Consider the following 25,697-nt stretch of genomic DNA (forward strand, 5'->3'; position numbering starts at 1 on the left):
ATTGAACGATAAAATTTATAACACGGTGAAAACTAAACGAAATAAAAAAAAAATCGAAAAAAGAGGTGCAACACAAGGACTTCCCAGGAGGTCACCCATCCTAGTACTACTCTCGCCCAAGCACGCTTAACTGCGGAGTTCTGATGGGATCCGGTGCATTAGTGCTGGTATGATCGCACCTGATATATAATACTGTTTAATTGTATATATGTCTTCCATCTTTCAGGCCGAATTTTGGAGAAATCCGAGAAACTAAAATAAAACACGATATTTTTCATTAATCTCGCCAAAAATTGAACGATAAAATTTATAACACGGTGAAAACTAAGCGAAATAAAAAAAAATCGAAAAAGAGGTGCAACACAAGGACTTCCCAGGAGGTCACCCATCCTAGTACTACTCTCGCCCAAGCACGCTTACCTGCGGAGTTCTGATGGGATCCGGTGCAATAGTGCTGGTATGATCGCACCTGATATATAATACGGTTTAATTGTATATATGTCTTCCATCTTTCAGGCCGAATTTTGGAGAAATCCGAGAAACTAGAATAAAACACGATATTTTTCATTAATCTCGCCAAAAATTGAACGATAAAATTTATAACACGGTGAAAACTAAACAAAATAAAAAAAATCGAAAAAAGAGGTGCAACAAAAGGACTTCCCAGGAGTCACCCATCGTACTACTCTCGCCCAAGCACGCTTAACTACGGAGTTCTGATGGGATCCGGTGCAATAGTGCTGGTATGATCGCACCTAATATATAATACGGTTTAATTGTATATATTTCTTCCATCTTTCAGGCCGAATTTTGGAGAAATCCGAGAAACTAGAATAAAACACGATATTTTTCATTAATGTCGCCAAAAATTGAACGATAAAATTTATAACACGGTGAAAACTAAACGAAATAAAAAAAATCGAAAAAAGAGGTGCAACACAAGGACTTCCCAGGAGGTCACCCATCCTAGTACTACTCTCGCCCAAGCACGCTTACCTGCGGAGTTCTGATGGGATCTGGTGCATTAGTGCTGGTATGATCGCACCTGATATATAATACGGTTTTATTGTATATATGTCTTCCATCTTTCAGGTCGAATTTTGGAGAAATCCGAGAAACTAGAATAAAACGATATTTTTCATTAATCTCGCCAAAAATAGAACAATAAAATTTATAACACGGTGAAAACTAAACGAAATAAAAAAAATCGAAAAAAGAGGTGCAACACAAGGACTTCCCAGGAGGTCACCCATCCTAGTACTACTCTCGCCCAAGCACGCTTACCTGCGGAGTTCTGATGGGATCCGGTGCATTAGTGCTGGTATGATCGCACCTGATATATAATACGGTTTAATTGTATATATGACTTCCATCTTTCAGGCCGAATTTTGGAGAAATCCGAGAAACTAGAATAAAACACGATATTTTTCATTAATCTCGCCAAAAATTGAACGATAAAATTTATAACACGGTGAAAACTAAACGAAATAAAAAAATCGAAAAAAGAGGTGCAACACAAGGACTTCCCAGGAGATCACCCATCGTAGTACTACTCTCGCCCAAGCACGCTTAACTGCGGAGTTCTGATGGGATCCAGTGCATTAGTGCTGGTATGATCGCACCTAATATATAATACGGTTTAATTGTATATATGTCTTCCATCTTTCAGGCCGAATTTTGGAGAAATCCGAGAAACTAGAATAAAACGATATTTTTCATTAATCTCGCCAAAAATTGAACGATAAAATTTATAACACGTTGAAAACTAAACGAAATAAAAAAAAATCGAAAAAAGAGGTGCAACACAAGGACTTCCCAGGAGGTCACCCATCCTAGTACTACTCTCGCCCAAGCACGCTTAACTGCGGAGTTCTGATGGGATCCGGTGCATTAGTGCTGGTATGATCGCACCTGATATATAATACTGTTTAATTGTATATATGTCTTCCATCTTTCAGGCCGAATTTTGGAGAAATCCAAGAAACTAAAATAAAACACGATATTTTTCATTAATCTCGCCAAAAATTGAACGATAAAATTTATAACACGGTGAAAACTAAACGAAATAAAAAAAATCGAAAAAAGAGGTGCAACACAAGGACTTCCCAGGAGGTCACCCATCCTAGTACTACTCTCGCCCAAGCACGCTTACCTGCGGAGTTCTGATGGGATCCGGTGCATTAGTGCTGGTATGATCGCACCTGATATATAATACGGTTTTATTGTATATATGTCTTCCATCTTTCAGGCCGAATTTTGGAGAAATCCGAGAAACTAGAATAAAACACGATATTTTTCATTAATCTCGCCAAAAATTGAACGATAAAATTTATAACACGGTGAAAACTAAACGAAATAAAAAAAAAATCGAAAAAAGAGGTGCAACACAAGGACTTCCCAGGAGGTCACCCATCCTAGTACTACTCTCGCCCAAGCACACTTAACTGCGGAGTTCTGATGGGATCCGGTGCATTAGTGCTGGTATGATCGCACCTGATATATAATACTGTTTAATTGTATATATGTCTTCCATCTTTCAGGCCGAATTTTGGAGAAATCCGAGAAACTAAAATAAAACACGATATTTTTCATTAATCTCGCCAAAAATTGAACGATAAAATTTATAACACGGTGAAAACTAAGCGAAATAAAAAAAAATCGAAAAAGAGGTGCAACACAAGGACTTCCCAGGAGGTCACCCATCCTAGTACTACTCTCGCCCAAGCACGCTTACCTGCGGAGTTCTGATGGGATCCGGTGCATTAGTGCTGGTATGATCACACCTGATATATAATACGGTTTTATTGTATATATGTCTTCCATCTTTCAGGCCGAATTTTGGAGAAATCCGAGAAACTAGAATAAAACACGATATTTTTCATTAATCTCGCCAAAAATAGAACGATAAAATTTATAACACGGTGAAAACTAAGCGAAATAAAAAAAAATCGAAAAAAGAGGTGCAACACAAGGACTTCCCAGGAGGTCACCCATCCTAGTACTACTCTCGCCCAAGCACGCTTAACTGCGGAGTTCTGATGGGATCCGGTGCATTAGTGCTGGTATGATCACACCTAATATATAATACGGTTTAATTGTATATATGTCTTCCATCTTTCAGGTCGAATTTTGGAGAAATCCGAGAAACTAGAATAAAACGATATTTTTCATTAATCTCGCCAAAAATAGAACGATAAAATTTATAACACGGTGAAAACTAAACGAAATAAAAAAAAAAATCGAAAAAAGAGGTGCAACACAAGGACTTCCCAGGAGGTCACCCATCCTAGTACTACTCTCGCCCAAGCACGCTTAACTGCGGAGTTCTGATGGGATCCGGTGCATTAGTGCTGGTATGATCGCACCTGATATATAATACTGTTTAATTGTATATATGTCTTCCATCTTTCAGGCCGAATTTTGGAGAAATCCGAGAAACTAAAATAAAACACGATATTTTTCATTAATCTCGCCAAAAATTGAACGATAAAATTTATAACACGGTGAAAACTAAGCGAAATAAAAAAAAATCGAAAAAGAGGTGCAACACAAGGACTTCCCAGGAGGTCACCCATCCTAGTACTACTCTCGCCCAAGCCCGCTTACCTGCGGAGTTCTGATGGGATCCGGTGCAATAGTGCTGGTATGATCGCACCTGATATATAATACGGTTTAATTGTATATATGTCTTCCATCTTTCAGGCCGAATTTTGGAGAAATCCGAGAAACTAGAATAAAACACGATATTTTTCATTAATCTCGCCAAAAATTGAACGATAAAATTTATAACACGGTGAAAACTAAACAAAATAAAAAAAATCGAAAAAAGAGGTGCAACAAAAGGACTTCCCAGGAGTCACCCATCGTACTACTCTCGCCCAAGCACGCTTAACTACGGAGTTCTGATGGGATCCGGTGCAATAGTGCTGGTATGATCGCACCTAATATATAATACGGTTTAATTGTATATATTTCTTCCATCTTTCAGGCCGAATTTTGGAGAAATCCGAGAAACTAGAATAAAACACGATATTTTTCATTAATGTCGCCAAAAATTGAACGATAAAATTTATAACACGGTGAAAACTAAACGAAATAAAAAAAATCGAAAAAAGAGGTGCAACACAAGGACTTCCCAGGAGGTCACCCATCCTAGTACTACTCTCGCCCAAGCACGCTTACCTGCGGAGTTCTGATGGGATCTGGTGCATTAGTGCTGGTATGATCGCACCTGATATATAATACGGTTTTATTGTATATATGTCTTCCATCTTTCAGGTCGAATTTTGGAGAAATCCGAGAAACTAGAATAAAACGATATTTTTCATTAATCTCGCCAAAAATAGAACAATAAAATTTATAACACGGTGAAAACTAAACGAAATAAAAAAAATCGAAAAAAGAGGTGCAACACAAGGACTTCCCAGGAGGTCACCCATCCTAGTACTACTCTCGCCCAAGCACGCTTACCTGCGGAGTTCTGATGGGATCCGGTGCATTAGTGCTGGTATGATCGCACCTGATATATAATACGGTTTAATTGTATATATGACTTCCATCTTTCAGGCCGAATTTTGGAGAAATCCGAGAAACTAGAATAAAACACGATATTTTTCATTAATCTCGCCAAAAATTGAACGATAAAATTTATAACACGGTGAAAACTAAACGAAATAAAAAAATCGAAAAAAGAGGTGCAACACAAGGACTTCCCAGGAGATCACCCATCGTAGTACTACTCTCGCCCAAGCACGCTTAACTGCGGAGTTCTGATGGGATCCAGTGCATTAGTGCTGGTATGATCGCACCTAATATATAATACGGTTTAATTGTATATATGTCTTCCATCTTTCAGGCCGAATTTTGGAGAAATCCGAGAAACTAGAATAAAACGATATTTTTCATTAATCTCGCCAAAAATTGAACGATAAAATTTATAACACGTTGAAAACTAAACGAAATAAAAAAAAATCGAAAAAAGAGGTGCAACACAAGGACTTCCCAGGAGGTCACCCATCCTAGTACTACTCTCGCCCAAGCACGCTTAACTGCGGAGTTCTGATGGGATCCGGTGCATTAGTGCTGGTATGATCGCACCTGATATATAATACTGTTTAATTGTATATATGTCTTCCATCTTTCAGGCCGAATTTTGGAGAAATCCAAGAAACTAAAATAAAACACGATATTTTTCATTAATCTCGCCAAAAATTGAACGATAAAATTTATAACACGGTGAAAACTAAACGAAATAAAAAAAATCGAAAAAAGAGGTGCAACACAAGGACTTCCCAGGAGGTCACCCATCCTAGTACTACTCTCGCCCAAGCACGCTTACCTGCGGAGTTCTGATGGGATCCGGTGCATTAGTGCTGGTATGATCGCACCTGATATATAATACGGTTTTATTGTATATATGTCTTCCATCTTTCAGGCCGAATTTTGGAGAAATCCGAGAAACTAGAATAAAACACGATATTTTTCATTAATCTCGCCAAAAATTGAACGATAAAATTTATAACACGGTGAAAACTAAACGAAATAAAAAAAATCGAAAAAAGAGGTGCAACACAAGGACTTCCCAGGAGGTCACCCATCCTAGTACTACTCTCGCCCAAGCACGCTTAACTACGGAGTTCTGATGGGATACGGTGCATTAGTGCTGGTATGATCGCACCTAATATATAATACGGTTTAATTGTATATATGTCTTCCATCTTTCAGGCCGAATTTTGGAGAAATCCGAGAAACTAGAATAAAACGCGATATTTTTCATTAATCTCGCCAAAAATTGAACGATAAAATTTATAACACGTTGAAAACTAAACGAAATAAAAAAAAAATCGAAAAAAGAGGTGCAACACAAGGACTTCCCAGGAGGTCACCCATCCTAGTACTACTCTCGCCCAAGCACGCTTAACTGCGGGGTTCTGATGGGATCCGGTGCATTAGTGCTGGTATGATCGCACCTGATATATAATACTGTTTAATTGTATATATGTCTTCCATCTTTCAGGTCGAATTTTGGAGAAATCCAAGAAACTAAAATAAAACACGATATTTTTCATTAATCTCGCCAAAAATTGAACGATAAAATTTAGGCTTAAATGCAGTTTTGACCCCTCAAGTTTCACAATTGCTTGATTTTGGTCCCCCACATTTTAATTGCTTGATTTTAACCCCCTAAATTTCACAATTGTTTGATTTTAGCCCTCCAAGTTTCAATTGCTCGATTTTGGCCCCCCAAGTTTACCCCCTTTTGCATTTGCTAGCCCCCCGTTGAATATTTTCATTAAAAATTGGTTATGTGGCATTTTAAAATTAAATAAGTATTTAAAAATAAATAAATAAATTACAAATTGTTTTTTAAAAACTAAATTATAATTTTTTTTATTATATGTAGTTTGTAAAATAATTTTGTTATATAAAAAAGTAAAAAAAACATTTTATGAATTATTTTTTAAAAACTTTGTAAACTTTTTTTTAAATAAAAAATAATTATTAAACTTTTTATTAAAAAAACAATTTTTAATACATTTTTATAGAAGCAAATATTATTATTTTTTAATTAAAACATATTTTTAATTTTTTTAAAACGTCACATAAGCAATTTATAGTAAAAAAAGTCAACGGGGGGCTAGCAAATGCAAAATGGGGTAAACTTGGAGGGCCAAAATCGAGCAATTGAAACTTGGAGAGCTAAAATCAAGCAATTGTGAAACTTAGAGGGTTAAAATCAAGCAATTGAAATGTGGGGGGCCAAAATCAAGCAATTGTGAAACTTGAGGGGCCAAAACTGCATTTAAGCCTAAAATTTATAACACGGTGAAAACTAAACGAAATAAAAAAAAATGAAAAAAGAGGTGCAACACAAGGACTTCCCAGGAGGTCACCCATCCTAGTACTACTCTCGCCCAAGCACGCTTACCTGCGGAGTTCTGATGGGATCCGGTGCATTAGTGCTGGTATGATCGCACCTGATATATAATACGGTTTTATTGTATATATGTCTTCCATCTTTCAGGCCGAATTTTGGAGAAATCCGAGAAACTAGAATAAAACACGATATTTTTCATTAATCTCGCCAAAAATTGAACGATAAAATTTATAACACGGTGAAAACTAAGCGAAATAAAAAAAAATCGAAAAAAGAGGTGCAACACAAGGACTTCCCAGGAGGTCACCCATCCTAGTACTACTCTCGCCCAAGCACGCTTAACTGCGGAGTTCTGATGGGATCCGGTGCATTAGTGCTGGTATGATCACACCTAATATATAATACGGTTTAATTGTATATATGTCTTCCATCTTTCAGGTCGAATTTTGGAGAAATCCGAGAAACTAGAATAAAACGATATTTTTCATTAATCTCGCCAAAAATAGAACGATAAAATTTATAACACGGTGAAAACTAAACGAAATAAAAAAAATCGAAAAAAGAGGTGCAACACAAGGACTTCCCAGGAGGTCACCCATCCTAGTACTACTCTCGCCCAAGCACGCTTACCTGCGGAGTTCTGATGGGATCTGGTGCATTAGTGCTGGTATGATCGCACCTGATATATAATACAGTTTAATTGTATATATGTCTTCCATCTTTCAGGCCGAATTTTGGAGAAATCCGAGAAACTAGAATAAAACACGATATTTTTCATTAATCTCGCCAAAAATTGAACGATAAAATTTATAACACGGTGAAAACTAAACGAAATAAAAAAATCGAAAAAAGAGGTGCAACACAAGGACTTCCCAGGAGGTCACCCATCGTAGTACTACTCTCGCCCAAGCACGCTTAACTGCGGAGTTCTGATGGGATCCGGTGCATTAGTGCTGGTATGATCGCACCTAATATATAATACGGTTTAATTGTATATATGTCTTCCATCTTTAAGGTCGAATTTTGGAGAAATCCGAGAAACTAGAATAAAACGATATTTTCATTAATCTCGCGAAAAATAGAACGATAAAATTTATAACACGGTGAAAACTAAGCGAAATAAAAAAAAATCGAAAAAAGAGGTGCAACACAAGGACTTCCCAGGAGGTCACCCATCCTAGTACTACTCTCGCCAGAAACCATAAAAACGACCCTAAAATAGGCCAAAAACCATAAAAACGACTACAAACACGAAAATTGGCCAAAAACCATAAAAAGGACTACAAACATTAAAATACGCCAAATACCATAAAAATAACTACAAACACTAAAATTGGCCAAAAACCATAAAAACTACTTCAAACACTAAAATTGGCCAAAATCCATAAAATCAACTACCAACACTAAAATTGGCCAAAAACCATAAAAGCGACCCTAAAATAGGCCAAAAACCATAAAAACGATTACAAACACTAAAATTGGTCAAAAACCATAAAAACGACCCTAAAATAGGCCAAAAACCATAAAAACGACTACAAACACTAAAATTGGCAAAAAACCATAAAAAGGACTACAAACATTAAAATAGGCCAAAAACCATAAAAACGACTACAAACACTAAAATTGGCCAAAATCCATAAAAACAACTACCAACACTAAAATTGGCCAAAAACTATAAAAACGACCCTAAAATAGGCCAAAAACCATAAAAACGATTACAAACACTAAAATTGGCCAAAACTCATAAAAACGACTACAAACACTAAAATTGGTCAAAAACCATAAAAACGACCCTAAAATAGGCAAAAAACCATAAAAAGGACTACAAACATTAAAATAGGCCAAAAACCATAAAAACAACTACAAACACTAAAATTGGCCAAAACTCATAAAGGGAGAAAATATATGTACAAAATAATCACTATACATGTATTAATAATATATACCAGTTTACTATATTTCTGAACTTAAAGGGAGAAAATGAAGTAATATAAATACAGTGATTGAGATTTATTAGGATAACATATATATCAAGCATAAGATAAAATGGAAAAACAGTAGTGTGTTTCTATTTCTTATTACCAAAGAAGGGTAAGCCATTTTCTTAAGACCAAGAGAGTTAACTCAACCCAATAAAATCAGTTTGTAAAGTGAGAATTGTCTTTACTTATAAATTTATGTTTATGCCATGCAACATTCGATGCGAGATTTCGTAACACAACCCCTCACACCCAACACTATTGGGCTTAAGCCCAACAATATTGTACGCGAGAGGCCAATAGTACTAGACATGAGAGAAGGGGGTGTTAAGAAGTTTCAAGAGTTATAAGTAGAGACAATCCCCGTGTTACAAGCCGGTAATTTTGTAGAGTTGAGTTGGTTGGTTATCTCTTTGGTTGGAAACAGACTCAAAATTAGTTATTCATGCTCAAGAACCATGGTATTGTTCCTTGGAGATTAAAAAATAGGTGGTTGAATTGTGTTGAGTTAACTAAGAACATCCGCTTCATTGTTTCTCATATCAAAGAAGGCAACCGTAGTGCAGACAAAATTTCCTCCCTTGGACTCCAAAATAATAATTTTATTTGGTAGGATTCTATCTATCCCCTCTTGTAATAGGTTAGGGCTCCCAAATTATCGCTTTTGTTAAAGTATTTTTAGGCTCTTTCTTTTGTTTGTGCTGCCCTTTTTTTTTATTCACCGTGATTTTATTCCATTAAATTTTTTCAATAAGGTTTTTAACGAGGTAGATGTTATTTTTTCCCTTGGTTGTTTTATACTGAGTTTTTGTCTAATCCCCTAATAGTTGTAATTTCTCTTTATTTTTCTTTTATTTAATATTTTTTTTGTCAAGTTCTTATTTTTTTTTTATAAAACATTAGCGTGCATAGGCATCACATGATAATTATGACATCCCAACTATGTTGCCACCCCATAATCATCACTTTGCAGCACCCTAATAAATTTATTAAAAAGAAAGAAAAAAGAGACAAACTTGGGGGGACTAGACCAAAACCCAAGGAAACAATAATACAAGGAACCTACCACTACCTCATTAAAAACCTTTCCTGGAAAACCCCAAGGGATAAAACCAAGGATAGGGAAAAAGAGTGCAGTGGATTTAATGAAATCTAAAAGACGGAAGACCCATTAAATTACTAATATAATCTCCTTGAACACTCGGCGGAACATTGTCCCACCAGTAAAAACCATTAACATTAATGCCTAAAGCAGCCATTCGATCTGCACAACAGTTCCCTTCACGATAAATGTGAGTCGCTCTAAAATGCATGGTTTTAGTCAACGTCAAGCAATTGAACCATCTATTACGAAGCTTCCAAGGGACAATGTGGTCGGACTTAAAAGCTAAATTAACCAATTGTGAATCGGATTCAATCCAAAGTTTGTTCCACCCTTTTGAATGAGCGATCTCAATAGCATTCATAACACCTATAAGTTCAGCATGAAGGGCGTAAGAGTTTCCAATATTAATAGAAAACCCCCCTAGAAAAGTAGCAGTATAGTCTCTAAAAATACCCCCACAAGAAGCAAGACTGGGGCTACCCAACGCTGAACCATCTGTGTTGCATTTAACCCAATTATAAAGCGGAGGTTGCCACAATACTTCTTTGATGACAGGTGCTTTGGGGTGATGGACATTGACATTAAAAGCTTTCAAAATGATGAATTCCTGCATGGAAATGAAAGAAGCTTTTTTAGATAAATTCCCAGATAAAGAAACATTGGAGATAATTGAGTTGACCGCAGATCTCCAATGAATAGATTTTCCCTCAAATCTATGTTGGTTCCTGCACCACCATATAGTATTAAAAATATTAACAACTGCAGAAATAACAACAGTTTTACATTGAGAGTTCCAATTTTTGTTACAAATATCAAAAATAGAACTAACAGTACTTGTGACAACGTGCAAGGAAAGAACAGAGGCAAACCAATGCCAAATATCCTTAGAAAAACAACAATCACAAAAAATATGATGTATGGTTTCAGCAGCCTCCCCACAAAGATCGCATTTGGAGACAATATAACAACCTCTACGAGAGAAAAGATCATCTGTAGGTAATCTATTATGCATGATTCTCCACATCAAACAAGATTTAGAGGGAGGAATATCGTCACACCAAATAATTTTAGCCCAAGGAATATGTTGCTCTATAGGTCTGTGAAACAAGTAAGCATCTTTAAAAGAAAGGACCCCGCTATCAGAATGAATCCATCTTAACTCATCATTAGTTTTACTAATAGGAATAGTGACAGAATTTAATAACGGCACCAAATTAGGATAGCTCGAAGTAATAGAGTGAGGAATAAGCCAATGATCATTAGCAATAAAGTGCGCCACCTTAGCCTGTAATAGAGCATGATAATGGCGAGGAATATCCAAAAGGTCCACCAAAGGGTCACCCACCCAAGAATCTGTCCAGAAATTAATCTGGACACCCTTACCAAGTTGCCAACAAGTATTATCAGTAACACTAGGTATATGATGCTTGATACCTGACCAAATAGAAGAAGAAATATGATAATCAATAATACCATAACTACGCATCACCCTAGCTTTGAGAAGGGACGCCCAACGATTAGATGATGTAAATAGCTCCCAGCACAACTTTAGATTCGCAGCTTTTTTGTCAAGTTCTTTTATTTAATTTTAATAGATATTTATAAGCTCATATCTGTTTTGTAAACGTTTTTCAAACGGAGCTTATAACTTATTTTTCAAACGCTATTTCAATTAGTTTATGAGCTTATAACTTATAATTTTTATTTCAATTTTACCCCTATCATCATACTTGAAAAAATATTAATTAATCATTTTTTTTATGTCATTTCATATTTATAAGCTAATTAAATCGCTAATTTTATCAAACACTACAAATTTAATCAGCAATTTTACTCCTTATAAATTAAATTAAAATTAGCTTACAAGCTATTCGTTAGAAGCTTATCCACTATAAGAAAGGTTATCACCTATCCTATCCACTATTTTTTACGAATAAGTTAACATTTTCCATTAACTTATACTACTCAAATAACAAATAATGATTGCAAAATCATTTCACCTCTTTCTTTATTTACTAATCCAAATTAATTTATACAGTAGTTATTATCTTTCTAAAGATTATATAGTACTCCCTCTGTAACACCGAAACCTATTATTTATATATTTCTACCTTTAGTAAAATCTTTTTCAAAATACGCAACGGAAAGTAATGTTTGATATTATAAAAGTTGTGGTTCGAGTATTACATTCTTCAATCAAAATAATACTAATGTAGTTAATTAGTAAAAATGCTTTATACAAAATAATCCTCTTTATCAAAAGGTATAGTTTTACAAATAAATATCAAAAGTTATAAAGACTCTATAGTCTAAATACAACCATTTTTCCCGTGTCACAATCAGAGCAGAGCTTCACCAACGACTCGACATCGAATACGACAAAAACCTGTAAATCTGGACCCCCAACGGTCCAGCACATAACACATAAAAGAGAGTTAGATAACATACTCAAAATATACAAGTGTAAGTAAATAGTACTTAAACACTTCTTCAATAATCATGCATATATCATACATTCATACATATTCATCAACAATCTACCATTCAATTATAAGTACATAAACACATATAATCGAATACCCACACAATCAATTATCACTTATCACAATTAGTCAAGTATGTGTCATATATCACTTACCACATAAATGTACACATAACCTAATGCATTCTAATGCGTCAACTTCATGCAATGTCACCCTAGACATATCTAATGCATGTGGTACCATCTTCTTTATTAGAGTATCTCACCTCTAATATCCTTCTTTATTAGATAAATATAATCCGATATACTTCTTTATTGGAATATCCAATATCCTATTTAATTCATGAATGCATGTATATGTTTTTCATGAATTCACTCACAGTTATATAGCATAAAGCTCTTCATTTACTATGTGGAACACTATCCAACATACTTCATCATTAAGATTTAACAAAACCTTAATATTCTTCATTTATACTTCATACATGATTAACAATCAATTGACGATTAGCAATGAGCATTATAAGCATCAACATGCATCAACAATCATGTAAGAATACCATTATCATGAAGAATAAGACACTGATTTGAAACTACATGCCAAGGAAGATAGCAGATGAAAATTTATGAAATTTGAAGTATTTTTCGCCTGGGGCGAAATATTTTTGCCTGGGGCGAAATATTTTTGCCTGGGGCGGAAAAATTGCTGAAGAAACTGGTCTGCTCTCTGTTCTGCCATTTCAGGCGAAATTCTGGCGCCTGGGGCGAAACTGCTTGCGTTTTCTACACCAAATCACCCAAAAATCCCATTTTTCATGTTATAAATCCCAAAAGAGTTTGTATTCAAGCATAACAAATATGGATAAACACAAAAGGACAGTTCATTTCTCTGATCCACATCACAAACATCGAAAAAGTAAAGATTGAACACTTTTTCATCAAAACTCTCAAGAACACAAAGTTCTTGAGTTTAATCTTTCATAAACTCGTTTTTTAACCATTAAATCCGTCCATTAATCATGTTAAAAGCATGTTAAACATATTAAGAACCTTAGGAACGATTTCCATCAAGAAAATCCATTCTAAGCTAAAACGAAAATGGGGTGGAGGAAGTTCGGGTGAGGAGAAATCGACATTCTCCCCTTCCTCGAGTCACCCACGAATATGAAATCTACTCTCTTACCTTGGATCGACGAACTCACGAAGATTGCTCCTCGAATCCCTCCTCCAAGCTCTTGCTCTAGCTCTCCTCTTGCTCTCCCTTCTCTCTACTTCTCCCAAGAACAAGAAAAATGAAACTTTCTCTCTCTAATGGGCTATAAGTAGCCCCCCCCCCCCCCTCTCATGAGACAAGGCCCATTGGGCCTCAAGCCCACTAACTTGGCCCAACTCGCGTTAACTCTCACTAACTCGCGCGTTAACTAAAACTCTCGATAAATAACTTAAAGTTACTATCTTACTTAAAAACCACATCACCAAATAATTAAACACTTAAATAGTGAATAATAAATTTGGGTCGTTACAACTCTCCCCTAGTTAAAAGATTTTCGCCCTCGAAAATTACGCTACAAAAAAAACTCCGGATAACTCCTGTATCCGACCCTCCAACGAAACGCTCAAAACACTACACATTACTAAGTTTGACAAAACTAGTTTATCCAATCCAACACAATTTTTGTCTATTTATCAACAAGAGATCAAGGACGGCCAGTTCCTCAATTTGTCGATAAATATTCAACAATCATGATATCGGCACAAACCATTCTTATCAAACCGCTAAAACATCCACTTCGTACGAAACATCCATAGATTCACATTCTACGGCCTCACAACGTTACCCTAAAACTGGTACAACCAATTGAACACACTCCGAAAAGACGTGAAATACTCCACAACTCCCCAAATCCTATAAATCTTTGATTCCCTCATGAATCACTTAACCGTGTTACATCACTTATTCATATTCGAATCTTATTCCAACTTATCACTCGATATTTCAATTCCAACAATCACTTGATGACCAACATTCTCAAACTTCATTGACACATGTTAAAAACTACCGTCTCTAACCGTCAAATTCCTTTTCTCACATATCTTCAATCATTGAGTCGAATCCCAACACGACTATTCTGTTCCCAAGTAATCTCTCAACCAACATTTGCATTCCTTAACGCAACATTTTCCAATACCACTTCTCTTTAATCCCTTAGTAATTTGCTACTTCAAAATTAGACCACTGCCTAAAATTGGTTCACCAAACCATCATAACTTCTATCTCATTAGTTTCAAACGACATCTTCAATTCGCCCACAATCCATCTACCCATGTTCCCACCATCTTGCATTGCAACAAGCATACTTTTCTCCTCTGTTTATTCACCCATCGGTTCTTATTCAATTCTAACCTCTACTAATCATCATCTCTCTATGGATAGCTATCTTTAAACTTCTCCTTAGTACATTCGATACCAAAATCAAACTCTTGAATTTAATCCACAAGCTCCAAATGTTCGCCATACGATCTAACTCTATCCATTAAATTCTAATATAAGGTACAAGGTCTTCCAATATCAACTATTTGTCTTAGTAATCTTACTAGCGACTCCTTGTCTACTCCCAACATGACATTTCCAAAAGTTTATTCACCAAATCACTACCGTCCCATCATCCATGATGAAACAATTTAAAATCTTTTACTTCATTGTCACCGATTGTGACCATACTACATCAACATCCACGATGCATCTAACAAAACTAGTCTCTACCGACTCTTCCATTCCATGAATCCAAATTCCTTAGCAAATACTTACTCACTCTTATCTTTTGGGCACTACAAAATGCTCTCCGACACTTACTTTGGGCATCGCCTTCAACTCCTTACTATATGTGCTCAAACACAACATCTACTCACATGTGCGGTAATCCTTTTCGCAACTCTCACCTAGCACAAGTCACTTTCAACATGATCTCATATTACTTATTCTCTGCACGTTCTCCAACGGCTAACTTTCTTATTTCAAATCATTCTAAGACGTTACTACTCACTTAGCTTCATCTCAACCTCCAAGACTCTACGTTCTCGTTCAACATGTGACACTAATTGTCCGGTCATTATCCAAATCCAATTACTCTTTCTTCGACAAGCCTCTCACAAAATCCTTCGAATAAACTCGACCACTTATACAATCCTTACTTCCAACGATTCAACAAACATACCAAACTTATTATGATATTTCTCAATTTCATTCTCATCTACTTTAAAACCTACTTCCCTTCATCGATTAATTAACACCAACGGTTCACTAATCTTCACATCTCTTTCTCTAAGCTTCTCCAATCTCTTCTGAAATTCACTTCACACACTAGACTTAGAACTCCAAATTATTCCACCAATTCAACCTACTACCATATGGACGACTCACGTAAAACATCTTACTCAAGCATCCGCTACAACATCTGGTCCACTTGGATGACAACTTACTTCAAATCATCATCCTTTCAAGAATCCTAATCACTTCTTCTTCCTCATATTCGACTCCTTTCGATCAACAGGTACTTCAACTTTGGTCCACAAAACACGCCTCCATACTTTTAGTGCAACACACGATCTCCAATCATTCTGAATACTCTTCATCTCACTTAACCAATCTCACTAACGCCGATACGGCGAAACACTCGGTCCGACAACTTCTCTTCTAGTAGTTTCTCACAACTTGTTGCTCCCATTCATTCCACTTCGAACAACGTCACTACTTCCTGAATATTCCGCTTCAAGAGCATCTCTACTCATCTCATCTTCTCACGTTCGAAACATCTCGGAGGGATATAACCTTCTCCCCCACTTATCTCAAACTCACTCGTACTCTTCCACTAGAACTTCCGGTGCTCACACCTAACGGTTCTATCGTCTCTAAACATATTCTCCCCAAAAGAAGAAACTAGTATCGACATCGTTTACACGCATGTCGCATACAGGGGCAAAACCTAACCCACGATACCTAAACACTTACACAAAATCATGCAAGCATCCAAGTAACCTATACTTCCTTCACTTTTCAAAGTTAGGAAATTGAAACAACACAAGAAAAATGATCATTGCATAGCAATAATTCATATTCACATTTATTCTATTCCTAACAAACACAAGAAGGCAAGAATTTCACATCCAATCAACTTAGGATACAACATCAACAAAATAAAATTCTTGTCTGGCTCCTAATCACTCCCTCAAGAATCATCACCTCTCAAGAATCCTAATCACTCCCTCTTCTTCATATTCGACTCCTTTCGATCAAACAGATACTTCATCTTTGGTCCACAAAACACGCCTCCATACTTTTAGTGCAACACACGATCTCCAACCGTTCCGATTACTCTTCATCTCACTTAACCAATCTCACTAACTCCCTACGGCGAAACACTTAGTCTGACAACTTCCCTTCTAGTAGTTTCTCACAACTCGTTGCTCCCATTCATTCCACTTCGAACAACGTCACCAACTCCTGAATATTGCGCTTCAAGAACATCTCTACTCATCCAATCTTCTCACGTTCGAAACATCTCGGAGGGATATAACCTTCTCCCCCACTTATCTCAAACCCACCTACACTCTTCCACTAGAACTTCTGGTGCTCACACCTAACGGTTCTATCGTCTCTAAACATATTCTCCCCAAAAGAAGAAACTAGTATCGACATCGTTTACACGCATGTCGCATACAGGGGCAAAACCTAACCCACGATACCTAAACACTTACACAAAATCATGCAAGCATCCAAGTAACCTATACTTCCTTCACTTTTCAAAGTTAGGAAATCGAAACAACACAAGAAAAATGATCATTGCATAGCAATAATTCATATTCACATTTATTCTAGTCCTAACAAACACAAGAAGGCAAGAATTTCACATCCAATCAACTTAGGATACAACATCAACAAAATAAAATTCTTGTCTGGCTCCCTCGCTTAGCAAAAGCTAGCGAGCTCCCGGCGAGACAAGTCAAAAACATTCACAGGATTTAGCAAGACTTAGCGAGACTCAGCGAGGTTCATTCTTCGCCTAGCGAGCACATCCAAAAATCTGGGTGCTCTGCTACGGTTTTGAACTTACGCTCACTAAAATCTCGTTTTCTCGACTCATCGATCCACAAAATTCAAAACTTCAAGCATATAACATCATTATAGACTTGAAAGTACAATTAAAATCATGCATCAACAAACACAACATAGAATTATGAAATCTTTATATTTTTACTCATAAAACGCATGACAATTCGAGTTCCTATTAATCATCTAGCACATGTTATAAACAAACATATAACAACACACACTAGGATTCACTAACATCCTACTCTTCTCACTTTCATGAAAAATTTTAGTTTTCACTTAAAAGAAAATAATTTTATATTTTCACCAAAATCTTCATCATCAAGAAATAATATTAGTTTTTCTTTTAAAATTATTTCAAATCATTACCACATGCAGTTTTATATCATGCCAGATCGTCACATGCAGTTTTATATCATGCCGGATCATCACATGCAGTTTTATATCATGCCGGATCATCACATGCAGTTTTATATCATGCCGGATCATCAACAATTAGCAAATAAGCATCAATCAACCAAGTTTAAACGGCACAAAGGTTAAACTCTAAGCATATACAACTATTATAAACATAGAAGTATAATACTCACACAACTACTCACAAAAAGAATGGATAATCTAATCCAATTCACATCACTCATAGTTCCTAAACGAACAACATGAATGATTTCACAAAACAAACACCACCAAAATCGTTAGACAAACACGACTGACACACAATACTCACTTGGTCTGACTGCACAGACCTGCTCTGATCGACACATAACCCACACAGTCCGAAGACAACGGGGCTCTGATACCAATTGTAACACCCAAACCCATTATTTATATATTTCTACCTTTAGTAAAATCTTTTTCAAAATACGCAACGGAAAGTAATGTTTGATATTATAAAAGTTGTGGTTCGAGTATTACATTCTTCAATCAAAATAATACTAACGTAGTTAATCAGTAAAAATGCTTTATACAAAATAATCCTATTTATCAAAAGGTATAGTTTTACAAATAAATATCAAAAGTTATAAAGACACTATAGTCTAAATACAACCCTTTTTCCCGTGTCACAATCAGAGCAGATCTTCACCAACGACTCGACATCGAATACCACAAAAACCTGTAAATTTGGACCTCCAACGGTCCAGCACATAACACATAAAAGAGAGTTATATAACATACTCAAAATATACAAGTGTAAGTAAATGGTACTTAAACACTTCTTCAATAATCATGCATATATCATACATTCATACATATTCATCAACAATCTACCATTCAATCATAAGGACATAAACACATATAATCGAATACCCACACAATCAATTATCACTTATCACAATTAGTCAAGTATGTGTCACATATCACTTACCACATAAATGTACACATAACCTAATGCATTCTAATGCGTCAACTTCATGCAATGTCACCCTAGACATATCTAATGCATGTGGTACCATCTTCTTTATTAGAGTATCTCACCTCTAATATCCTTCTTTATTAGATAAATATAATCCGATATACTTCTTTATTGGAATATCCAATATCCTATTTAATTCATGAATGCATGTATATGTTTTTCATGAATTCACTCACAGTTATATAGCATAAAGCTCTTCATTTACTATGTGGAACACTATCCAACATACTTCATCATTAAGATTTAACAAAACCTTAATATTCTTCATTTATACTTCATACATGATTAACAATCAATTGACGATTAGCAATGAGCATTATAAGCATCAACATGCATCAACAATCATGTAAGAATACCATTATCATGAAGAATAAGACACTGATTTGAAACTACATGCAAAGGAAGATAGCAGATGAAAATTTGTGAAATTTGAAGTATTTTTCGCCTGGGGCGAAATATTTTCGCCTGGGGCGAAATAGTTTCGCCTGGGGCGGAAAAAATGCTGAAGAAACTGGTCTGCTCTCTGTTCTGCCGTTTCAGGCGAAATTCTGGCGCCTGGGGCGAAAGTGCTTGCGTTTTCTACACCAAATCACCCAAAAATCCCATTTTTCATGTTATAAATCCCAAAAGAGTTTGTATTCAAACATAACAAACATGGATAAACACAAAAGGACAGTTCATTTCTCAGATCCACATCATAAATATCGAAAAAGTAAAGATTGAACACTTTTTCACCAAAACTCTCAAGAACACAAAGTTCTTGAGTTTAATCTTTCATAAACTCGTTTTTTAACCATTAAATCCGTCCATTAATCATGTTAAAAGCATGTTAAACATATTAAGAACCTTAGGAACGATTTCCATCAAGAAAATCCGTTCTAAGCTAAAACGAAAATGGGGTGGAGGAAGTTCGGGTGAGGAGAAATCGACATTCTCCCCTTCCTCGAGTCAACCACGAATATGAAATCTACTCTCTTACCTTGGATCGACGAATTCACGAAGATTGCTCCTCGAATCCCTCCTCCAAGCTCTTGCTCTAGCTCTCCTCTTGCTCTCCCTTCTCTCTACTTCTCCCAAGAACAAGAAAAATGAAACTTTCTCTCTCTAATGGGCTATAAGTAGCGCCCCCCACTCATGAGATAAGGCCCATTGGGCCTCAAGCCCACTAACTTGGCCCAACTCGCGTTAACTCTCACTAACTCGCGCGTTAACTAAAACTCTCGATAAATAACTTAAAGTTACTATCTTACTTAAAAACCACATCACCAAATAATTAAACACTTAAATAGTGAATAATAAATTTGGGTCGTTACACCCTCCGTATATCTAACTTTGGGGAAAAAATCCGAACCACAATATATGTCGTTTTATATTATCAATGAAGCATTTAATGCTATTTTTCCTATTATACTCTTAACTATTTATTACTCTATCTTCTTTTAATTCTTCAATTAATTTTTTTCATATCATTAATGAAGAATAATTTTGTAAATCAACTCATAATCTCTCGTTTCCATACAACATTAATTATCTTTCTTAATATGTGTAAAGGTGTCAAAGCGACATATACTGTGGTATGGAGGGAGTAGTAGAAAGATTGAAAGAAACCAATATCATTGGGAAAAGTTCCAATATTTTATTCGGAAAAAAAATTTCAAATATTTTCTGTTTTTCACTCTTTTTTGTATCAGCAATATTTTTTCAGGTGAACATTTCGAAACTATTTTCTCTAAAAAGTCGGGAACTTTTTTCTGGAAAACATCGGAACTTTTTCCAAAAAAAGTCGAAATTTTTTTTTCCGAAAAATATCCGAAACTTTTTTCCCAAAAAAAGAACGGAAACTTTTTTTTCCAGAAAAACTCCGGAATTGTTTTTATCTAAAATCGAAACTTTTCCCCCCCAAAATTGGGAACTTTTTTTCCGAAAAAAATCGAAAATTTTTTCCGAAAAAATATCGAAAACTTTTTTCCGGAAAAATTGGTAACTTTTTTTTTCCAAAAAATAAAATATGTGGTGCATTGGTGAGAGACCTAGATTCCGCCATAATTAGTTGGTCATATCATATGGAACTAGATTAGCGCAATATATGTACAAAATAATCACTATACATGTATTAATAATATAAATGAAGTAATATAAATGAAGTAATATAAATGCAGTGATTGAGATTTATTAGGATAACATATATATCAAGCATAAGATAAAATGGAAAAACAGTAGTGTGTTTCTATTTCTTATTACCAAAGAAGGGTAGGCCATTTTCTTAAGACCAAGAGAGTTAACTCAACCCAATAAAATCAGTTTGTAAAGTGAGAATTGTCTTTACTTATAAATTTATGTTTATGCCATGTAACATTCGATGCGAGATTTCGTAACACAACCCCTCACACCCAACACTATTGGGCTTAAGCCCAACAATATTGTACGCGAGAGGCCAATAGTACTAGATATGAGAGAAGGTGTTAAGAAGTTCCAAGAGTTATAAGTAGAGACAATCCCCGTGTTACAAGCCGGTAATTTTGTAGAGTTGAGTTGGTTGGTTATCTCTTTGGTTGGAAACAGACACAAAATTAGTTATTCATGCTTTCAAGAACCATGGTATTGTTCCTTGGAGATTAAAAAATAGGTGGTTGAATTGTGTTGAGTTAACTAAGAACATCCGCTTCATTGTTTCTCATATCAAAGAAGGCAACCGTAGTGCAGACAAAATTTCCTCCCTTGGACTCCAAAATAATAATTTTATTTGGTAGGATTCTATCTATCCCCTCTTGTAATAGGTTAGGGCTCCCAAATTATCGCTTTTGTTAAAGTATTTTTAGGCTCTTTCTTTGGTTTGTGCTGCCTTTTTTTTTTTATTCACCGTGATTTTATTCCATTAAATTTTTTCAATAAGGTTTTTAACGATATATGTTATTTTTTTCCCTTGGTTGTTTTATACTGAGTTTTTGTCTAATCCCCTAATAGTTGTAATTTCTCTTTATTTTTCTTTTATTTAATATTTTTTTTGTCAAGTTCTTTTATTTAATTTTAATAGATATTTATGCCTTTATTGAAAAGAAAAAAAAAATTAACCCAACTCCCAATTTTAATCATTAAAAGGCTCTATTTGGTAAGTTCAAATTTTGAGCATATAAGCTCATATCTGTTTTGTAAACGTTTTTCAAACGGAGCTTGTAACTTATTTTTCAAACGCTATTTCAATTAGTTTATTAGCTTATAACTTATAATTTTTATTTCAATTTTACCCCTATCATCATACTTGAAAAAATATTAATTAATCATTTTTTTTATGTCATTTCATATTTATAAGCTAATTAAATCGCTAATTTTATCAAGGCTAAACGATCATTTACCCCCTGCAAAATAAGCAAATTTTCGTTTACCCCCCCCTGTGCAGATTTTTTTCTGTTTACCCCCTTGCAAAACATTGATTCCCTCATTTTTGCCCCCTGGGTGTACAGCAGGACTTGTGACTGTGCACATATGCTGACGTGGCTTGTACACGTGGAAAAAAAATCATTTATATATTTTTTAAAAATTCCACGTCAAATAATATATTATTTTAAAAACAATAAAAAAAATTCCTAAAATAAAAAAAAAAAAAACGTATTTTTTTTATTTTGCACCAAAAATAAATATTTACTCCCAGATTTACTGCCAAATAAAATTTATTTTTAAATTAAAAATTTTAAAGATTTATTTTCAAATCTTTTTTAATAAAAAAAATAGAATTTTATATTTTTAAAATAAAACTTTACTTTTTTCTACATAAATTTTAATTTTGTTTTTCCTAAAATTTAAAAAAAAAATGATTTTTTTTATTTTGCACCAAAAAAAAATATTTACTCCCAAATAAAATTTATTTTTAAATTAAAAATTTTAAAAATTTATTTTCAAATCTTTTTTAATTAAAAAAAAATAGAATCTTTATTTTTTAAAAACAAAACTTTACTTTTTTCTGCATAACTTTACTTTACTTCTTCTTCATGGTTCAGGCTTCGCCGAAAACTGTTTGCTTCCACCGTCGTGATCGTATTCATCGTCGTCTTCTTCAATCGCCGGAGTCCTCTTCTACTTCGTTATCTCTAGTTCTAGGGCAAATAGTTTTGGTAGAAGATGAAAACTGAAACTTCTTTTTCTATTTTTTTTACGGTACCTTTTTTTTTTTTAATTCAAAAATATTAACATAAAATGGTTTTGTTTTTAAAAAATAAAGATTCTATTTTTCTTTAATGAAAAAAGATTTGAAAATAAATCTTTAAAATTTTTATTTTAAAAATAAATTTTATTTGGGAGTAAGTAAAAGCGCTTGGATGAGATGATAAGGGTCTCTTCCATCTTAACCAGAGGTCATGGATTTCTAATTCAACCCTAGGAATGGCTCAATGTTAACACTCTTGAGGGATAGTTTTGCTACCTATTGTGGTTCTACCTGGCTCAAGGGATTAGTCTCTGCAATTATAGTAAAGAATACCCAATTTACACCAAAATATTGAAGTTAAAAAAGTTTGCACCCCTGATCCAGGGTCCTGGATAACCCCACTGTTCACCACTACGCATTTTGCAAGTAAGTTGGATACCTAAGTTTAAAATATGATTGAACAAATCTTATAGAAATTTGTTTGAGCATGAACTTTCGGGCAATAAAAGATTCATTTTGACGGTTAAAACGATTTAAAAGAAGTACAGTGCAAAGCCACATGTGTATTTTAGACAGGAATTACTTTGTCAAAAAAACTCAAATGGTGAAACTGTCGGATTTTAATTAATTACAGTAAGTGGAAGCAAAACATGACGCATGGTAAACCACATTGATTATCAAAATTTTCTAACAACATCAGTAAGATAAATGGTGCCATATTATGAAACAAGAAACACTTACCAAGAATCCAACTGCCTGTCTAATGTGCTTGAGCTCATCCCAAGATGTCCCAACATACTGCAAACCCAAGGCAATTTGGTTAGACTTTCCGAAGAAACACTTACCAAGAATCCAGCTGCTTGTCTAATGTGCTTGAGCTCATCCCCAAGATGTCCCAACATACTGCAAACCCAAGGCAATTTGGTTAGACTTTCCGAAGACACATATTACCAACCCAAAAGCCATTACAGAGTAGCAATAGGTGATTGCCATATTATTATTATTAAGCGTCTAATTAATTTATGCAATAACTCAATCTATCTAGCACAATACAGTAAACAAAAAATGAATACCTCCTCCTTTGCTTGGCAACACCACAGCTCCAATTATGCTAAACCAGCCTTCACATATTCTCCATTGCTGAATGGGCAACAATCACCGCAGAAGAAGACTACCAATCATTTATTAAAAACAGAATGTTAAACATTAAGATCAAAACACCATGACAAACAAAAAAATTATGTCAAAGGATGCATGCAAAAACTACTTACCTGTAGAAGAGTTGAACATTAATATATGAAAATGTTTGAGAGAAGATCTTTTGGACAAGGACAGGAGGCACCTAAAACCCAAAACAATATATCATGTATAAGCAATTTTTATAAATAGCATAAACAGGTAGTGTAAAAAAAGTAATTACATGATACTCAAATTGTTAAAAAGCCATAATATTAGTTTCTTACAAAGTTCTCTTTCATAGTATAGAGAATAGTGTTGAGGGATTCAATAATACTCCGCCAATGACCCATGGGAGAATCATTACTAAAAGATCGGCCAGATCTTAAGACTCCCTTAGATGTCCTTGGTGCCTGTATATCGGCAATACAAATTGCATGAGTATAGGATTTTAAAAAAAAATTATATGCTAAAAACTTTATTTGAAACTCAATTTTAGACCAAGTGCCAAAACTTAGAAGACAATTACAAGAAGAGAATGCAAACAGCCTGCCTGATACAATGAAAAACTGGAATAGCACAACTACCGAAACACACATATAGCAGTACTAGGGACCTAACAACTATATACAACATAATTCTGCCTGTAATTGCTATACAAATCAAAAAATCCCTAGCATCCTATGGGATTAGTAAACCACAAAGAAATAAAAAATCTGAAACCAGTCCACTTAGCACTTAACCAACTCCAGGATTTCAACTTTACCACCTCTAGAATCTTATGACCATCCGGAGAAAAGATAGGAAACACATCGGAGGACCAGAGTCCTCTTAGAAATTTCTAGAAACAATAAAGTATCTCGAAAAGGCAGATATTATATATGGACAAGATATGAACTTAAAAAAAAAATATATGGAGAAGATATGAGAACTGAGGATTATAATAAGACATTCAACTTTACTTATCCCATTCAGATTCAGTTAAACAATCGTATTCAAAATACCTGGATACATAACGAAATAAATGATGCCAACTCTTTCTTCAAGTTGTCCCGCAAGATACCATATATTTTCTCCACATAGGTTGTGAGTTGTTGCTTGAAAAGCAAAGCAGGATACTAAGCCTCTACTTTGCGTACAACCTCCGATGGGGTGGAAAGGTTGGCAGACGAAGGAGATGACCGAAAACCTTGCAATTCAGGTAAGGTAACAAATAAATATGAAATCTTTTAAGTGTCAAAGGGAGAGTAGATTACAAACACTGTAAGATTATTATTACCATAGTCATTCTGCCAAAGAGGGATGTTGGATTTGGTGGTTTTCTAACTGGGGTTGCGTCATTTGAACTTTGTTGGAGCAGAAACAATAGTGCAGATGTATTTTACAGCCAGTAAGCCATGAGATAATTGTCGTCTT

General features: G+C 34.9%; 1 long non-coding RNA gene, 23 other non-coding genes and 2 pseudogenes across 27 annotated transcripts; all 26 read right to left on the bottom strand.

Annotated features, from left to right (window-relative positions):
- Positions 1–62: 62 nt before the first annotated feature.
- LOC123912127 lies at positions 63–181 on the bottom strand. The gene has a single exon (XR_006811002.1). It is a non-coding gene; the product is annotated as a 5S ribosomal RNA (ribosomal RNA).
- Positions 182–352: 171 nt separating this feature from the next.
- LOC123912256 lies at positions 353–471 on the bottom strand. Its single transcript, XR_006811154.1, has one exon. It is a non-coding gene; the product is annotated as a 5S ribosomal RNA (ribosomal RNA).
- Positions 472–642: 171 nt separating this feature from the next.
- LOC123911854 lies at positions 643–757 on the bottom strand (annotated as a pseudogene).
- Positions 758–928: 171 nt separating this feature from the next.
- LOC123912355 lies at positions 929–1,047 on the bottom strand. Its single transcript, XR_006811248.1, has one exon. It is a non-coding gene; the product is annotated as a 5S ribosomal RNA (ribosomal RNA).
- Positions 1,048–1,216: 169 nt separating this feature from the next.
- On the bottom strand, positions 1,217–1,335 carry LOC123912218. Its single transcript, XR_006811110.1, has one exon. It is a non-coding gene; the product is annotated as a 5S ribosomal RNA (ribosomal RNA).
- Positions 1,336–1,505: 170 nt separating this feature from the next.
- On the bottom strand, positions 1,506–1,624 carry LOC123912343. Its single transcript, XR_006811237.1, has one exon. It is a non-coding gene; the product is annotated as a 5S ribosomal RNA (ribosomal RNA).
- Positions 1,625–1,794: 170 nt separating this feature from the next.
- LOC123912128 lies at positions 1,795–1,913 on the bottom strand. The gene has a single exon (XR_006811003.1). It is a non-coding gene; the product is annotated as a 5S ribosomal RNA (ribosomal RNA).
- Positions 1,914–2,084: 171 nt separating this feature from the next.
- On the bottom strand, positions 2,085–2,203 carry LOC123912219. Its single transcript, XR_006811111.1, has one exon. It is a non-coding gene; the product is annotated as a 5S ribosomal RNA (ribosomal RNA).
- Positions 2,204–2,376: 173 nt separating this feature from the next.
- On the bottom strand, positions 2,377–2,495 carry LOC123912164. Its single transcript, XR_006811045.1, has one exon. It is a non-coding gene; the product is annotated as a 5S ribosomal RNA (ribosomal RNA).
- Positions 2,496–2,666: 171 nt separating this feature from the next.
- Positions 2,667–2,785, bottom strand: LOC123912260. The gene has a single exon (XR_006811158.1). It is a non-coding gene; the product is annotated as a 5S ribosomal RNA (ribosomal RNA).
- Positions 2,786–2,957: 172 nt separating this feature from the next.
- Positions 2,958–3,076, bottom strand: LOC123912162. The gene has a single exon (XR_006811043.1). It is a non-coding gene; the product is annotated as a 5S ribosomal RNA (ribosomal RNA).
- A 172-nt stretch (positions 3,077–3,248) lies between these two features.
- Positions 3,249–3,367, bottom strand: LOC123912129. The gene has a single exon (XR_006811004.1). It is a non-coding gene; the product is annotated as a 5S ribosomal RNA (ribosomal RNA).
- Positions 3,368–3,538: 171 nt separating this feature from the next.
- LOC123912477 lies at positions 3,539–3,657 on the bottom strand. The gene has a single exon (XR_006811362.1). It is a non-coding gene; the product is annotated as a 5S ribosomal RNA (ribosomal RNA).
- A 171-nt stretch (positions 3,658–3,828) lies between these two features.
- Positions 3,829–3,943, bottom strand: LOC123911855 (annotated as a pseudogene).
- A 171-nt stretch (positions 3,944–4,114) lies between these two features.
- On the bottom strand, positions 4,115–4,233 carry LOC123912356. The gene has a single exon (XR_006811249.1). It is a non-coding gene; the product is annotated as a 5S ribosomal RNA (ribosomal RNA).
- Positions 4,234–4,402: 169 nt separating this feature from the next.
- LOC123912220 lies at positions 4,403–4,521 on the bottom strand. The gene has a single exon (XR_006811112.1). It is a non-coding gene; the product is annotated as a 5S ribosomal RNA (ribosomal RNA).
- Positions 4,522–4,691: 170 nt separating this feature from the next.
- LOC123912344 lies at positions 4,692–4,810 on the bottom strand. The gene has a single exon (XR_006811238.1). It is a non-coding gene; the product is annotated as a 5S ribosomal RNA (ribosomal RNA).
- Positions 4,811–4,980: 170 nt separating this feature from the next.
- On the bottom strand, positions 4,981–5,099 carry LOC123912130. The gene has a single exon (XR_006811005.1). It is a non-coding gene; the product is annotated as a 5S ribosomal RNA (ribosomal RNA).
- Positions 5,100–5,270: 171 nt separating this feature from the next.
- On the bottom strand, positions 5,271–5,389 carry LOC123912221. The gene has a single exon (XR_006811113.1). It is a non-coding gene; the product is annotated as a 5S ribosomal RNA (ribosomal RNA).
- A 171-nt stretch (positions 5,390–5,560) lies between these two features.
- LOC123912388 lies at positions 5,561–5,679 on the bottom strand. The gene has a single exon (XR_006811279.1). It is a non-coding gene; the product is annotated as a 5S ribosomal RNA (ribosomal RNA).
- Positions 5,680–5,852: 173 nt separating this feature from the next.
- LOC123912294 lies at positions 5,853–5,971 on the bottom strand. Its single transcript, XR_006811190.1, has one exon. It is a non-coding gene; the product is annotated as a 5S ribosomal RNA (ribosomal RNA).
- Positions 5,972–6,860: 889 nt separating this feature from the next.
- On the bottom strand, positions 6,861–6,979 carry LOC123912223. The gene has a single exon (XR_006811116.1). It is a non-coding gene; the product is annotated as a 5S ribosomal RNA (ribosomal RNA).
- Positions 6,980–7,151: 172 nt separating this feature from the next.
- On the bottom strand, positions 7,152–7,270 carry LOC123912163. The gene has a single exon (XR_006811044.1). It is a non-coding gene; the product is annotated as a 5S ribosomal RNA (ribosomal RNA).
- A 169-nt stretch (positions 7,271–7,439) lies between these two features.
- LOC123912357 lies at positions 7,440–7,558 on the bottom strand. Its single transcript, XR_006811250.1, has one exon. It is a non-coding gene; the product is annotated as a 5S ribosomal RNA (ribosomal RNA).
- Positions 7,559–7,728: 170 nt separating this feature from the next.
- Positions 7,729–7,847, bottom strand: LOC123912159. The gene has a single exon (XR_006811039.1). It is a non-coding gene; the product is annotated as a 5S ribosomal RNA (ribosomal RNA).
- Positions 7,848–12,295: 4,448 nt separating this feature from the next.
- On the bottom strand, positions 12,296–25,694 carry LOC123907712. 4 transcript variants are annotated; one of them, XR_006809331.1, is made up of 7 exons: positions 25,561–25,694; positions 25,286–25,470; positions 24,569–24,694; positions 24,377–24,447; positions 24,179–24,276; positions 23,847–24,008; positions 12,296–12,355 (listed from the first exon to the last, which is right to left on the bottom strand). It is a non-coding gene; the product is annotated as an uncharacterized LOC123907712 (long non-coding RNA). The 4 variants fall into 4 exon arrangements; XR_006809332.1 differs by lacking the exon at positions 12,296–12,355 and adding an exon at positions 18,590–18,664; XR_006809333.1 differs by lacking the exon at positions 12,296–12,355 and adding an exon at positions 18,640–18,678.
- Between the last annotated feature and the right edge of the window lie 3 nt (positions 25,695–25,697).

The sequence above is a fragment of the Trifolium pratense genome, linkage group LG2 (genome assembly GCF_020283565.1).
Source record: "Trifolium pratense cultivar HEN17-A07 linkage group LG2, ARS_RC_1.1, whole genome shotgun sequence".
In the NCBI taxonomy this organism is placed as follows: Eukaryota; Viridiplantae; Streptophyta; class Magnoliopsida; order Fabales; family Fabaceae; genus Trifolium; species Trifolium pratense.